Source organism: Dasypus novemcinctus, chromosome 10 (genome assembly GCF_030445035.2).
Source record: "Dasypus novemcinctus isolate mDasNov1 chromosome 10, mDasNov1.1.hap2, whole genome shotgun sequence".
Lineage (NCBI taxonomy): Eukaryota > Metazoa > Chordata > Mammalia > Cingulata > Dasypodidae > Dasypus > Dasypus novemcinctus.
Window position 1 is genome coordinate 107,717,127 of NC_080682.1, and position 12,625 is coordinate 107,729,751.

The 12,625-nt window shown below is 60.0% G+C and overlaps 1 protein-coding gene across 6 annotated transcripts in view; it reads right to left on the reverse strand.

The window, feature by feature from the left end:
- The window catches only part of GDPD5 (glycerophosphodiester phosphodiesterase domain containing 5), an 82,366-nt gene that overhangs the window by 40,335 nt on the left and 29,406 nt on the right, over positions 1-12,625 (reverse strand). For 3 of the 6 annotated variants that reach the window (XM_058305971.2, XM_058305968.2, XM_058305973.1), the window contains exon 2: positions 11,518-11,601. The exons of 2 other annotated variants lie outside the window; for them this stretch is intronic. The gene's annotated coding sequence lies outside the window, so the exon portion shown is untranslated. Of the gene's footprint in view, positions 1-11,517; positions 11,602-11,889; positions 12,070-12,625 lie in introns of those variants that run through there. One more of the 6 variants, XM_058305969.2, reaches the window with a different exon arrangement.

Here is a 12,625-nt window from a genome sequence, read left to right on the forward strand (position 1 = left end):
ACTAATTTTAAAAATATACTCAGTGTTACATAAGCACTTCACATTCTTCACTTCATCTCACTGTCCTAACTACCCAAAGCGGCAGGTACAGCATCCTAAACCCATGAGGCAACTGAAGAAACTGAGGCGCAGAGAGAGAAGGGGCCGTGCTGGCCCGTGGCCCTGCAGCTGAGTGCGGCCGCCCTGGGAATACGCTCTCGAGCCCCTCAGGCAGCACAGGCAGCCCCCGGTCTGGGGAGGTCCGTGGAGGCAACTCAGGTGGACTTGCTGCTGCCAGGACCCTGGACGCACATGCCAGGGGTGGCCCAGCACGGCCAGGTGACCCTGTGGCTCGGGGCACCTCGTATGCCCTGCGCCAGGCATCGTTTGGCCTCGACAGCCCTGGGGGTAGCTGTTATTATTATCCCCGTTGTCGTTGTTGTTAGCCATGCTGCAGATGGGGGCGTGGAGCACTGCGTAGTGACGGCCCCCGTCGGCGGGACTCCAGGACTTGACTCCTCAGGCTCCATTCCAGGCCCTGTCTGTCCCTGGAGGCAATATGAACAGGACACACACAGTGACCTCTCAGGGCCGGGGTGGGGAAAGAGAGGCATGTGCGCCAGGCACGGCCCAAGTGCGTTCCGGGCGTCCACTCTAACAACCCTATGATGCTAGCATTAGTGATATTTTTTATTGAGATATAATTCACATACCTTACAATTCACCTTTAAGAGTATATGGTTGAGAGCCAGTGTGGCTCAGTGGTTGAGCGCCGGCTTCCCACATACAAGGTCCTGGGTTCAATCCCTGGCCCAGTATCTCAAAAAATAAAATCAAATTTAAAAAATTTAAAGCTTAAAAAAAAAAGGATAAGTTCGGTGGTTTCTAGGATGTCCACAAAGCTGTGCAACCATCACCACTCTCTAATTCCAGAACATTTTCATTACTCCAATCTGAAACCTCATGCCTATTAGCAGTCACTTCCCATTTCTCCTCCCATGAGTCTCTGGCAACCAGGAATCTACTTTTTGTTTCTATGAATTTGCCAATTTTGGACATTTCACATAAATGAAATCATCACACAGTCTTTTGTGTCTGGTTTCTTTCACTTAGCGTAATGATTTCAAGGTTCATCCATGCTGTAGCACGTATCAGCACATCATTCCTTTTTATGGAAAATATTCTGTTCAATTGTTCCATTATTCCAACATAACACATCATATTTTGTTTACTGATTCATCCATTAATGGGCACGTATTGTTCCCACCTTTTGGCTATTGTGAATAATACTGCTATGAACATTTGTGTGCAAGTTTTGGCTTAGACATGTGTCTTCATTTCTCTTGGGTACATATCTAAGCGTGGGATTGCTGGATCATAGTAACGCTATGTTTCACCTTTTGAGGAACTGCCAAACTGTTTTCGAAAGTGTCTGCACCACTTTATATTCCCAAAGCAGCACCGTTATAATCCCCAGTTTACAAATAGGAAACCTGAAACAGAAGGGCTCAGTCACCTGCTGCAGGTCACAGTGCAGAGCCAGAATGCACACCCAGGCCAGCCAGCCCCAGAGACCTTGCTCTAACCCAGCGGTTGGCAAACTACGACTCTCAGGCCAACTCCAGCCCACTGCCTGCTTTTGTAGGGCCACAAGTTAAGAACGCTTTGGACATGCGTAAATGGTCAGAAAAGATCAAAAGAATACTTCTTATGACGCGAAAACCACTTGAAATTCAAATTTCAGCATCTATATGGTTTTACTGGAATGCAGCCACGTCATCTGTTTATACATTGTCTACAGAAGCAAAGGGGAGCATTTACAAGAGAATCCGTGGGGCTCACAAAGACTAAAATATTCACCATTTGGCCCTTTCCAAGAAAAAGTTTGCTGATCCCAGCAGCCTCTGGGCTGCAAGGCCCATGAGCCAGTACTGCCAAGCGCAGAGCACGCAGGAGGCAGTGGGCGCTCGGCCTGGAGCAGGAGGGTCAGGGCAGGCTGGGGGAGGCAGCGCTGAGCTGGGGCCGTGGGAGAGAGGCTAAGCCGCACCATAAAGCGACCACCCGCCCCCCACGCCTGCTACCTCAGGGCCCCCGTCCATGCCCCACCCCCCTCCCTGGCAAATGCTAACCTCAGCACAGGGCTGACGGCCTGCAGCCGAAGGCAGAAGAGGCATTAGGAGCTTGCCGGGAATATCGACGGCCCCAAAGCCTCCTAAGTGCTGGGAATCTCGTCTGGGGCAGCTTCTGTGCCAGCGGCTCCCTGGGGAGGCCCGTGGCACCCGCGCTGCTGCTCAGGGCCCTCCAAGCTGGGCCAGCAAGGCTCAGGGGCCGCTGCGGGACGGGCAGGCCGTTCAGCTGCCGGAGGCTGGGGAGGCCTCGGCCCGGTCCCGCTCTCGGCTCGCTGCATACCCTCCGCTCCAGAGGTTCGGGGAGCGCTGTGTGCCCCCACCTACTCCCACAGTCACGGCCTCTCGGAGGGCTCCAGGGAGCCAGCCCCCCGCCGTGCATGCCCTAGATGAGGGCCTCCACTGCCAGGCGGGCCTCCACGTGTGCCCCCGCCTCCCCAGGGAGGAGCAGCAGAGCCGCGGTTCCTCAATCTGTCGCATGGCATGACAGCCACTGCCTGGACCTGGAAGATGCAAGGGTGGGGGGAGGGTGCCGGGAGGGGTGCGTCACTGCGGCACCCGCCTTTGCGGGCCTTTCCCGGGCCTCCCCGGCCCTGGGCCTGACTGCCATGTGCCCACTGCCCTCCACCCCCCCGCCGCAGCTGAGCGTTACGACACGCTCGGGAACGGTGATACCATCTCAGAACTGGAAAAGGGGAAGCGGAACTGCACAGTCACACCCTGGCCCAGGCCTCCTGATTCCTGCCCTCGGAACCGCCACTTGCCCAGGTGAATTATTTTTTTAAGATTTATTTATTTATTTCTCCCCTCCCCCTCGTCATGTGCACTTGCTGTGTTTGTTCATCTTCCCTGTTTCTTTAGGAGGCAACGGGAACCGAATCTGGGCCCTCCAATGTGGAAGGGAGGTGCCTTAATCTCTTGAGCCACCTCTGTTCCCTGCTTTGCTGTGTCTTTCATTATGGTTTTCCTCCTGTGTCTCTTGTTTCATCATCTTGTCATGTCAGCTCGCCATCCCGCCCGTCCTCTTTAGGAGGCACTGGGAACCTCTGCTCCCTGCTTTTGTTGAGTCTCTCGTTACGTTTTTCTTCTTGTGTCTCTTGTTGTGTTAGCTTGCCCAGTCTGCCCACTGTGGCAGCTCGCTGTCTTCTTTAGGAGGCACCAGGAACTGGACCACAGACCTCCCAGGTGGGAGGCGGGAGCTCAATCGCTTGAGCCACACCCGCTTCCCAAATCATCTTTTTTTTTTTTTTAAAGATTTTATTATTTTATTTATTTAATTCCCCTCCCCTCCCCCGGTTGTCTGTTTTCTGTGTCTTTTTGCTGCGTCTTGTTTCTTTGTCCACTTCTGTTGTCGTCAGCGGCACGGGCAGTGTGGGCGACGCCATTCCTGGGCATGCTGCTCTCTCCTTCGCGCTGGGCGGCTCTCCTTACGGGTGCACTCCTTGCGCGTGGGGCTCCCCTACGCGGGGGACACCCCTGTGTGGCACGGCACTCCCTTGCGCGCATCAGCACTGCGCATGGGCCAGCTCCACACGGGTCAAGGAGGCCCGGGGCTTGAACCGCGGGCCTCCCATGTGGTAGACGGACGCCCTAACCACTGGGCCAAAGTCCGTTTCCCCAAATCATCTTATTGTTCACACCGTTGGGGCACCTTTGGGAGGGGAGCCTGTTCTCTTCCTCTGCATGTTCTCCCGGTGCCGACTTGCCCATTCCCACGGCTTCAGCTCCCGGGCATGGTCAAGGCACCCCAGTCTCAGCCTCTCGGTCCATAGCGCTGGACCTGCAGGCCCAGCATGGCCACGCTGACCTCTTAGCCCTCTCAACTCCTTCTCAACAGCCCTCACGGCCCTTTTCTCACCATGCCTTGGCCACCCCCTTGGTCCAGAGCTCATCTCTCCCCAGGAGGGGAATCTCCTCCTTCCTTTGGTCTCCCTCCAACCCAAGCTCTCACCCGCAGCCAGCGCGAGTGCTTTGGCGTGCAGACGACGGGCCTGCCCTCCCGCTGCCCCGGCCCAGCCCCTGCTCTCCACTACTTGCCGTCCCCTCTTCTGGTCACCACCTCTCCATCCTTCAAGTCTCAGCTCAGGTGTTACCTCTTCCAGGAAGCAGCCGTGGGCCCCCAGCTCTCGTCACTCCCCGGCCCTGCGTGCCCCCACTCTCACCCGGCACCCTGGTGGGCACTGTGGGCAAGCTCGCCTGCCCCGTGGGACTGGGCTGGAGTTCCCCCACGCCCCCAGGGAGCAGCGACGCGGGCGGGCTCACCAGCGGGAAGCCGCAGCTGACAGGACTGCTGCTCAGCCCCCGAGCAGACGCCCCCACCACCCCCTCCCGCCAGGGCTCCCGGCGTTACGGAGGAGCAAGCGTTTTCTCCAAGCTACCTCCCAGGGCTGCTGCTGTCGGTCCAGTGCCCAGGAAATGCCCTGCCCAGAGCCCCCGCTGGGCTGGCTCTGGGACGAGAGGAAGCCCTCTCCTCTGAGTCTGATGTTCAAGGCCCCTCCGCAGCCCAAAGTCCCATTTTCTGTCTAAATTCCTGGCCCCTGACCTGACCTTCCACAGCCTCCTGTTTGCACAACGACAAGAGTTCCTGCCTGAGACGGAGTGAGCACCCACTTACTCCAGAGCAGAAGCAGGATGCTGGGGGGAGGGGGGCTCCTGCCTCCTGGGTCCCCTCCGATCCTGACATCCTGGAGCAAGCCTGACCTGCATCCCTGCTCCTCCCTCCACCCCCCAACCACGGCCAGGCTGCCAGGCCCTCACTGGCCCACAGGGACAGGCAGGCTTCACTTTCTCTGTCCTCGGGCCAGCTGGCTTTCCTGAGTCACAGTGCCTGGGCCCAGCCTGGTCTCCCTCACCTGACTTGCTATTTGGTCTCAGGCAGGTCAGTCATTCTCTTTGGGCCCTCCTTTACCCATCTGTGAAATGGAGTTGGATGACACACAGATATGCTCAAGACCACAATAAACAGGAATGAAGTTCTGATACATGGTACAACGTGGATGCACCTTGCAAACATTGTGCCGAGTGAAAGAAGCCAAAGACGAAAGGCCAGACACCGTAGGATTCCACTGACACGAAGCGCCCAGAAGAGCAATAGAGAGGCAGAAAGTAGATTCGTGGCTGCCAGGAGAGGGGCGATGGAGAAAAAGAGGGGAGTGACTGCTAATGGGTAAGGGCTTTCTTTTTGGGGTGATGAAAATGTCCTAAAATTGATGGTGGTATGGTTGCATTAGCCCTGTAAATGCACTGAACACACTGAACTGTGCACTTGAAACGGGTGAATTGGGTGGAATGCGTACGATTTACCTCCATATAATGGTTAGGAAGAAAACCAGCCCAGGTCCGGACGTCAGGCAAAGCTGGTCTGCAGCAGCCCAGAGGTGCTGCGAGGCCAGGAGCGGTGGGACAGCGAGCTGGGGGGCTCGGCTGGGCCTGGACTCCTCATCCCTGCCCAGGCCTGGTTCCCCAGGACCCTCAGAGTCCAGAACTACCCCACTTCCTTCCAAGGTACTTCTCCGCTCAAGTTAACCTGAATTTTCTCTGCTCAAGTCAACCTGAATTTTCTCTGCTCAAGTTAACCTGAATTGTTTCTGCTGTTAGCAATAAAATAAAAAAAAACTAGACCGGCAAAAGGATATTTACTGGGTCCCCAGTTCTTAGCAGGCGGTGAGCACTCCATAAATGAGCTCGGCAAACAAATGACCTAATAAACGTGTAGCCTTATTACTACCAGTTGCACGGTTTCTGCGGCCCCTTGGCTGCTGGGTGCCATGCTGAGGGTTGTGCATGCCTTATTTCCTGCTGAACCTTCCAAAGTAGAGATCAATAGTCTTCTTTTATAGACAGATGAAAAAGTGGCCCAAGAGGTAAAGTAGTTCACCCGAGGCCGAACAGCTAAGTGCCGAGAAGCCATGTCTTCCGCGTCCGTGGCACACCGGCATCAGCACACCAGCACATTGCGGCCTACAAGGGCCGCGCTCAGCGTTTATTTGGCACCAGGGGAGCGGGGCACTGAGTGAGGCTGGGAGAGGAGAAGGGCAAACCCCGACTGGTGCCAGGGCTGGGAGGCGGCACCCTGACTGAGCTCCAGCAGCCTGCCCGGGCCTGGGGAGGGCAGGGGGGGCGAGCCTGCTGGGGCACTGCACGCCGCCTCCTCAGCATGGCTCCTCCAGCACCAGGACCGGCCATCTGGATGGGGCTCTGCCACCAGCAGGCCGGAGGACCCCCACGGCCCTCTGTCCTCAGTTTCCCCCCCATCACGGGAGGATGACAGTCATCGGATGATCTCCAAGGCCTTCCAGCACTCAGTCCTAAAACCCTGTAAGCACTGGCTCCCTCCCATGAAAAGCAGAGATGGGGCTGCTCAACGAGGACAGAAGGACAAACTCCGCAGACCTTCCTGGGTTTTGACTGTGGAAAAGCCCCCTCTGTTCCCAGGGCTAGTGGCTGGGAGCCCTGAACCCATCACTGACGCACTGTGTGACCTTGGGCAAGTCCTCGGCCGTCCTTGGGCTTCGCTTTTCACCTGGCGCGAGAGTGACAAACCATCCTGGACTCTAGGACGCCCAGGACGCAGGCGTTTCCCAGGATGCAGGGACATCAGTGCTAAAACCGGGACAGTCCAGGCAAACCCGGATGTTGGTCACCCTCCAGGGACCCAGTTCAGAAGGGGATGAAAGCCGCAGGAGGCCGGCCGCGAGGTCAGACGTCCGGTCCTGCCGAGCCCAGGCTGGCGCTCTGCCCCTGCCCGGGTGCCTCCGCCAATGTCGACAGGGCCCCGGTCTGGCCGGGCACGGCCCGGGAAGCTCCCATGTGCTGACCCCTCCGAGCCACTGGAGCGAAGCCCAAAGCATGGAGGCACAGGACCGCGGCCCCGGAGCGGAGCCAGGGCCTCCCCGGGTCCAGCCCCGGCGCCCCCGCCCCCTGGACTGGCGTGCCTGCTGCCGCAGCCCGCTGCTGTGCACCCCAGGGAAAGAGCCGCCCTTAGTCTTCACCCGCCTTCCCGAGGCCGTGGACTTGCTTGTCAATAGGGCCTTTTGGGAATGACCCAACTGAATTGGAGTGGTTCTTAACTATATGCCAGGAGGGCTCACAAGGAGAGGATCCCAGAAGCTAGACCCAGGGGAGAGCAAGAAGCCCAAGTCAGCAGGCACCCGGAGGCGCAGACGCGGGGAGAAAGAGACCTGCGTGGGACGGGGGCAGAGACGTGACCCGGGAACCCCACGGACTGCAGCGAGCCGGCACGGGACGCTGCGCGCCACGGGGAGGCAGCACCGCCTGCCAGTGCCTCGATTTGGGACCTCGCGCCTCCCGAACCAGGAGCCAATAGAGGCTTGTTGTTTAAGCCAACTCACGGGTATTTGTCAGCGCGGCCTGGTAAACCAAGACGCCTGTGTGACCACCGTGGCGCCGGAGCCCCCCCCCCGCCTAGCTTCACAGTTCCTGAAAGTCCCGACCTCTCACCCAGGCCTCAGGGCCTGGCAAACGCCTACCCAGCTTAGCTCCGGAAGCCCCTCCTCCAGGAAGCCCTCCCGGCCTAGGTCAGGCCCCAGCACTGACCACCGCATGGAGGCTTTCCACCCAGAGTAGCCTCAAAACTGGATTCAGAAATAAGGTGAAGAGGGGAGAAGGCAGAGCACTCCAGGAAGGGGGCAGGAGAAGCGAAGTCTAGAAGGCAGGGGTGGGGTAGCGAGGAGCCTCTCCCAGGACAGAAGGCGACCCCAGGCTCTGGCCTGGAGCTGGGCCTGCAAGTTAAGGTCCCCCCTGGCTTCCATCCGGTGGCAGAGTTGCTGCCAACAGGACCCTTCCCCTCCCTCCTGGGGCGCGGGGGCAGCAGGGCACCCCCAGGCACCTCGCCAGCTAGGCCTTTTCCCAGAACAGAAAACCAAAACCAAACCTGCAAAGCAAACCTCTGAGGCCAGGGCTAGGGCAGGAGGTGGGAGGACGAGGGCTGGTCCTGGGGTCCCGCTCCCTGAGGCTGGTGAAAAACCCACAGAAACGTGGGACCGACCAGTGCCAGGCCTCCCCGCCCCCACTGGCTCAACATCAGCCTCTTGCAGAGCTTCTGAGGAGCGCTCACAGATTTCTGCTGCACGGCCGTCGTTAGATGGCACGAATTGAGAGAGATCTGGGCTGCCGCCTATTGCTGTGTGACCTTGGGGAAGTCGCTCCACCGCTCTGGGCCTCTGAGAAAGCCCTAGATTCTAATGAAATTGGCAGAGGAGGACCTAGGGCAGGGGGAGGTGGTGCCAGGGAAGGAGGCTGGGTGGGAGGCCTCGGAGGTAAAAAGACAAGGTGGGCCAGAAGCCCCTGGGCCCACGGTCACACTGCCCATTGTATGGGGAAAAGTTACAGTGGCCAAGGCTGGGGCTCAGCTGGAGCTCTCAAAGAATCGACCGTGCCGTAATTATTAATCTCTTTCCGCGGCGATGCCAGGGCCTCCTGTTTACCTAACACGTCCGTCCCCAGAGACGTCTGATAGCCCTTCCTCCCGGGAGGAGGCTGGCAGGGCCCGGCGCCTGGGCAGATCATCCCCGGCAGACGCCTGCCTCCCCCCGGGTTCGGGGGCTTCCCTGCTCCTCGCCGCCGGAAGGGCCGGTTCCTCCACGGAGCTGCAGCCTCGGGGCCCCCCAGCCCCACACCCAAGGCTCGGAACTCCTTCGGTCCATGTTTCGGAAGCCCCCGCTACAGGCCAGGCACAGAGGACCAGTTACGGACCTTCCTTGCAAGGAGAAGACCACCTAACTGCAGCTACGGCGGCGGCAAGAGCACCCACAGCGCTTGGCGGGTTGCATGGAGCCTCAGGGGCACAGAGCGTCACACCACCCCCCAGTAAGTGCCCGGACCCCCCTTTTAGAGTGAGGAGGCGGAGGCCGGCGGAGGTCACGATTTGCCCAGCGCCGGGCTGAGGGCCGGGGGTCCCGCCCGCCCTTCCTGGGCTCTGCCAGCTGAGCCCCCCCATCGTTGAGGCCCCTGGGGGACGGAACACACAGCTGGGACATGGCTGTGGTCACAGGCTGGCAGGAGCCGGGCCCAGGGGCTGGGTTCTCTTTTCCGGGTCCGGGCTCCAGGCTTAGGTAGAGGAGTCGCCGAGGGGCACCTGGCTGGCCCCGAGCGCAGAGCTCGCTCCTCAGAAGGCAAAGCTCCCAGGCTGCGACGCGCCAGGTCAGGGTCACCTCACCCAAGACGCAGTCAGCCACGGAATCCTGGAGCAAGCCACCTGGCGTCTCGGCCGCTACGAGCCCGGGACGTGGTAAGAATGCCAGCGGCAGGAAGCACCCATTCCTGTTCCACGGGGCCCCCCTTCCCACTCGAGCCCCCCAGCTGGGGTTCTCCCAGGGATGGGGCTGGTTCTCCTTAAGCATCCAGAGCTCCTAGAGCAGCACCGCCTGCCCCCCACCTGCTGCCACGCACGGACAGGCCCCCCCCCCAGTAGGCAGGGAGAGCAAATGCCCCCGGGGCTCTGGCTGGCCTCAGGCTGCGGGGCCTGGTGTGGAGGGGACAGCCCTCCCACTGCCCCTGGCCCCGGGCTGCCATCCCTGCTCAGGAGCTCAGGAGTCTGACCATGGGGGGGGCTTTCTCCAGCGATGCCTCGGATGGGACCCAGGGAAGGGGGGGCGCCCACGTGGGAGGAGGAGGTGGAGGAAGAAGCTGAGGCTGGCAGAGACTTGCGCTAAGCAGGCTTGTCTGTGCCCAGTGTTTGTCTCCCGAGGGAATGGGGAGCAGTAATTTATTTTATTTATTTATGCAAAAGAGCAGTTATTATACAAACAGCTTCCCCAGCAAGCCCCGGGGACGGCGGCGAGAGGAACAAGTGCTGCCCTTTAAGGAACGCTTCTCTCTCTTACACCTTCCTCTCCAGCCTGGCCGCCCCTTCTCATGCCTCTGGGCCCCACTCAGCTTTCCCGCCTGCGCACCTCTGCCCACGCGGGACCCTCCGCCAAAGGCCCCCCCACCCCCATGCCCCCGCCACGTCCCATCTAGCTCTATCGACGCGCCCCATGCAAGCTCGGTCTGACTCCCCGACAGCAGCCCACCCGCCTCCTCCTTTGTGCTCCCATCATCTGGCAGAGCGCCGACGTGATCACAGGCCTCGGAGCACGGCAATTACCCGCTTCCGCGGCTGCCTCGCCCCCCACCGGGAGCTGCCCCGGTGGCTCTTCCCCTCCGTCCATCCGAGCTTCGCTGAAGACCCAGGGTCTGCCGCCCCGTGCCGGGTGATGGGCGACACGAGATGCCCCAGGCCTGCTCCTGCTCGAGGAGTCGCTATGTTGGGGACCCCTCAGACGCAGCTCTGTGGCCCCCGCGCTGGACCTGGCACCGAGGAGGCGGCCATCCATCCCCGAGCCGGCGAAGCTGGGTGAACTCACGAAGGAAGGAGGGAAGCGGCCAGGCGGCGCCTCTCGCACCCGCCTCGGCAGGGCCGCTGCTGGGCCCGCTCCGGATTCTGCCGGAAGCTGGGTTATATCAGTCTTTCCCCGATTTACAGGAGAAATTTAAGTTACCAAAAAAAGAAAAATAGTCGTAAGGAGGCTTTTTTCTCTCACCAATTTTTCTTTAAGCCTTTGATGCCTGCCTGCACTTTTCTGTACTAGATCTGGTGCACGATGACCTCCGATTTAGCACAGAACGCTAATTTCATCGCCGCCACTTATCTCTCTCTTCTCCATGCTGTTCAGGGAGCGGCAGCCCCCCTGCTCCCAGACAGCGGGGTCGACACTTTTCTTCTCCTTTTTCAAATGACCAGTTTCCCTTTGAGGACTAAAAATAAAACCAGCCTTCCTTGACTGCTGAGGAAGAAAGCCAGGCCCCAGGAGGCGTCTGGCCCAGCACACCTCCACGGGTCGCATCAATGCCGTGAGTCAAAGGCCTCCGATTCCACCACGTGCCATTCAGCTCTTTAGCTGAAGCTTCTCTCTTAAAATACCATCCCCCTGGATGTGGGGGCCCATGAAACCCCACCGCTGGAAGTCCAGGAAACTTCGTTTAATCCTTGGATCAAGTGTGGCAGAAAACCCCAGGGGGTGAGAACACGCCCCGAGAGCCAGCCTGCCTGGGTCCAAAACCCAGCTCCCCCACTTCCTCAACCGAGCAAGCTTCTTAACATCTGTCAAGTGGGGAGAAGAGCATCCACCTGCTGGACTGTTGCGAGGAGGGAATGAGCTCACACACGCAGGCAGCCCAGACAAGAACCTGATCCACTGTGCTAAGCAAGAGACAACTCGACTCAGCTCCAAGCTTTCCCTGCCCGTAGAATGGGACAGCACTTCCGGCTCCTCCCCCACTTTGCATAAAGCATAGACTGCTGCCTCCACGGGAGAGGCTGGCATTGCTTCAGCACCCAGGGGGCTGCTCTCTGCAGCCTGTTTCCAACTCCTTTCTCCCTCTATCCCTCCTCCCTTTCTTTTTTCTTTACCTGGAAGAAGGAACCGCAGTGGCTGTGAACTGGGCTCCTGGGGGCGTCCCGCCCACGGCGGTGGTGACGTCACTTCAGGGCGAGCTGAGGGGACATGGAGCAGACCCAGTCAAGGCAATCATCAGCCCACCCTGCCTTCCACCCAGCCACCCACCAGACCCCCAGTGAGCCCCCCAGTGGGCCCTGCTGGGCCCGTCCTGTGCTGGGCGTTGGGCCCCACGACCGGTCACACCTAGTGCTGGGGCAGCGCCTTAGCTGCTGGGTGGGCTGGGGAGCCGCGCTCATCAGTCCTGGGCTAGGAGCCGCAACCCGTGTAATCCCAGCTCCACTCACGCTGCCCACAAGCCAGCCCCAACCCAAACCCAATCCAACCTGCTCTCCGAACCACTCTTGCCCCCTCCAGGAACCACGGAAACGTGGCCCAAGGCCCAGCCACCGGGGGAGCTAATCCTGGGGCTGCGCCTGGCTCCTGGGGGGCAGAGGTGCTTCCATGCTGCCCAGGGACCTGCGTCTCCAGAGGGAGCCGCCAAACCAGCTGTCCTGAAGCAGCTGCCGAGGGAGGGCTGGTGGCTGGAGGCGGGATCTGGGGCACCGAGATTGTGAGCCTGAGTTCTGACTCATGCACCGCCTCCCCGCCGCCAGCGCCTCCGGCAGCAGGGCAGCCCCCAGCCAAGAACTAGGAGGCGAGGTGGCATCGGCAGGCCATGGGAGCAGCGGGGAGGGGGCTCCGTGCCGGCGCTAGGAGCTGCAGGGGATGCTTCCACGTTGCCTCCGTGGGACCCTGAGGCTGGCAGGACCAGGGCCTCCCTGTCCCCCAGGGGCAGAGCCAGGCCTGGGACCCAGGCATCCGGGGGCCTGGCTGGCCCAGGGCCCGTGCAGGCACGAGAACTCCCCAGCCCAGTGAGATCCCGGAGGCACACACCAGCAACAGACAGAGCCAAGCCCCAGCCTCAGAGCAGAGCGGGACAGAACAGGCCTCAGACAGCTTGGAAAAGGTGTCCTGCCAGAGAGACCAACGCCTGGAGCAACCCCGGCCCTGCCTCCCTCCACATCCGGTCCGAATGCACTGCACTTCACAGTTTATCATACATCCTTCCCTCACCTCCCA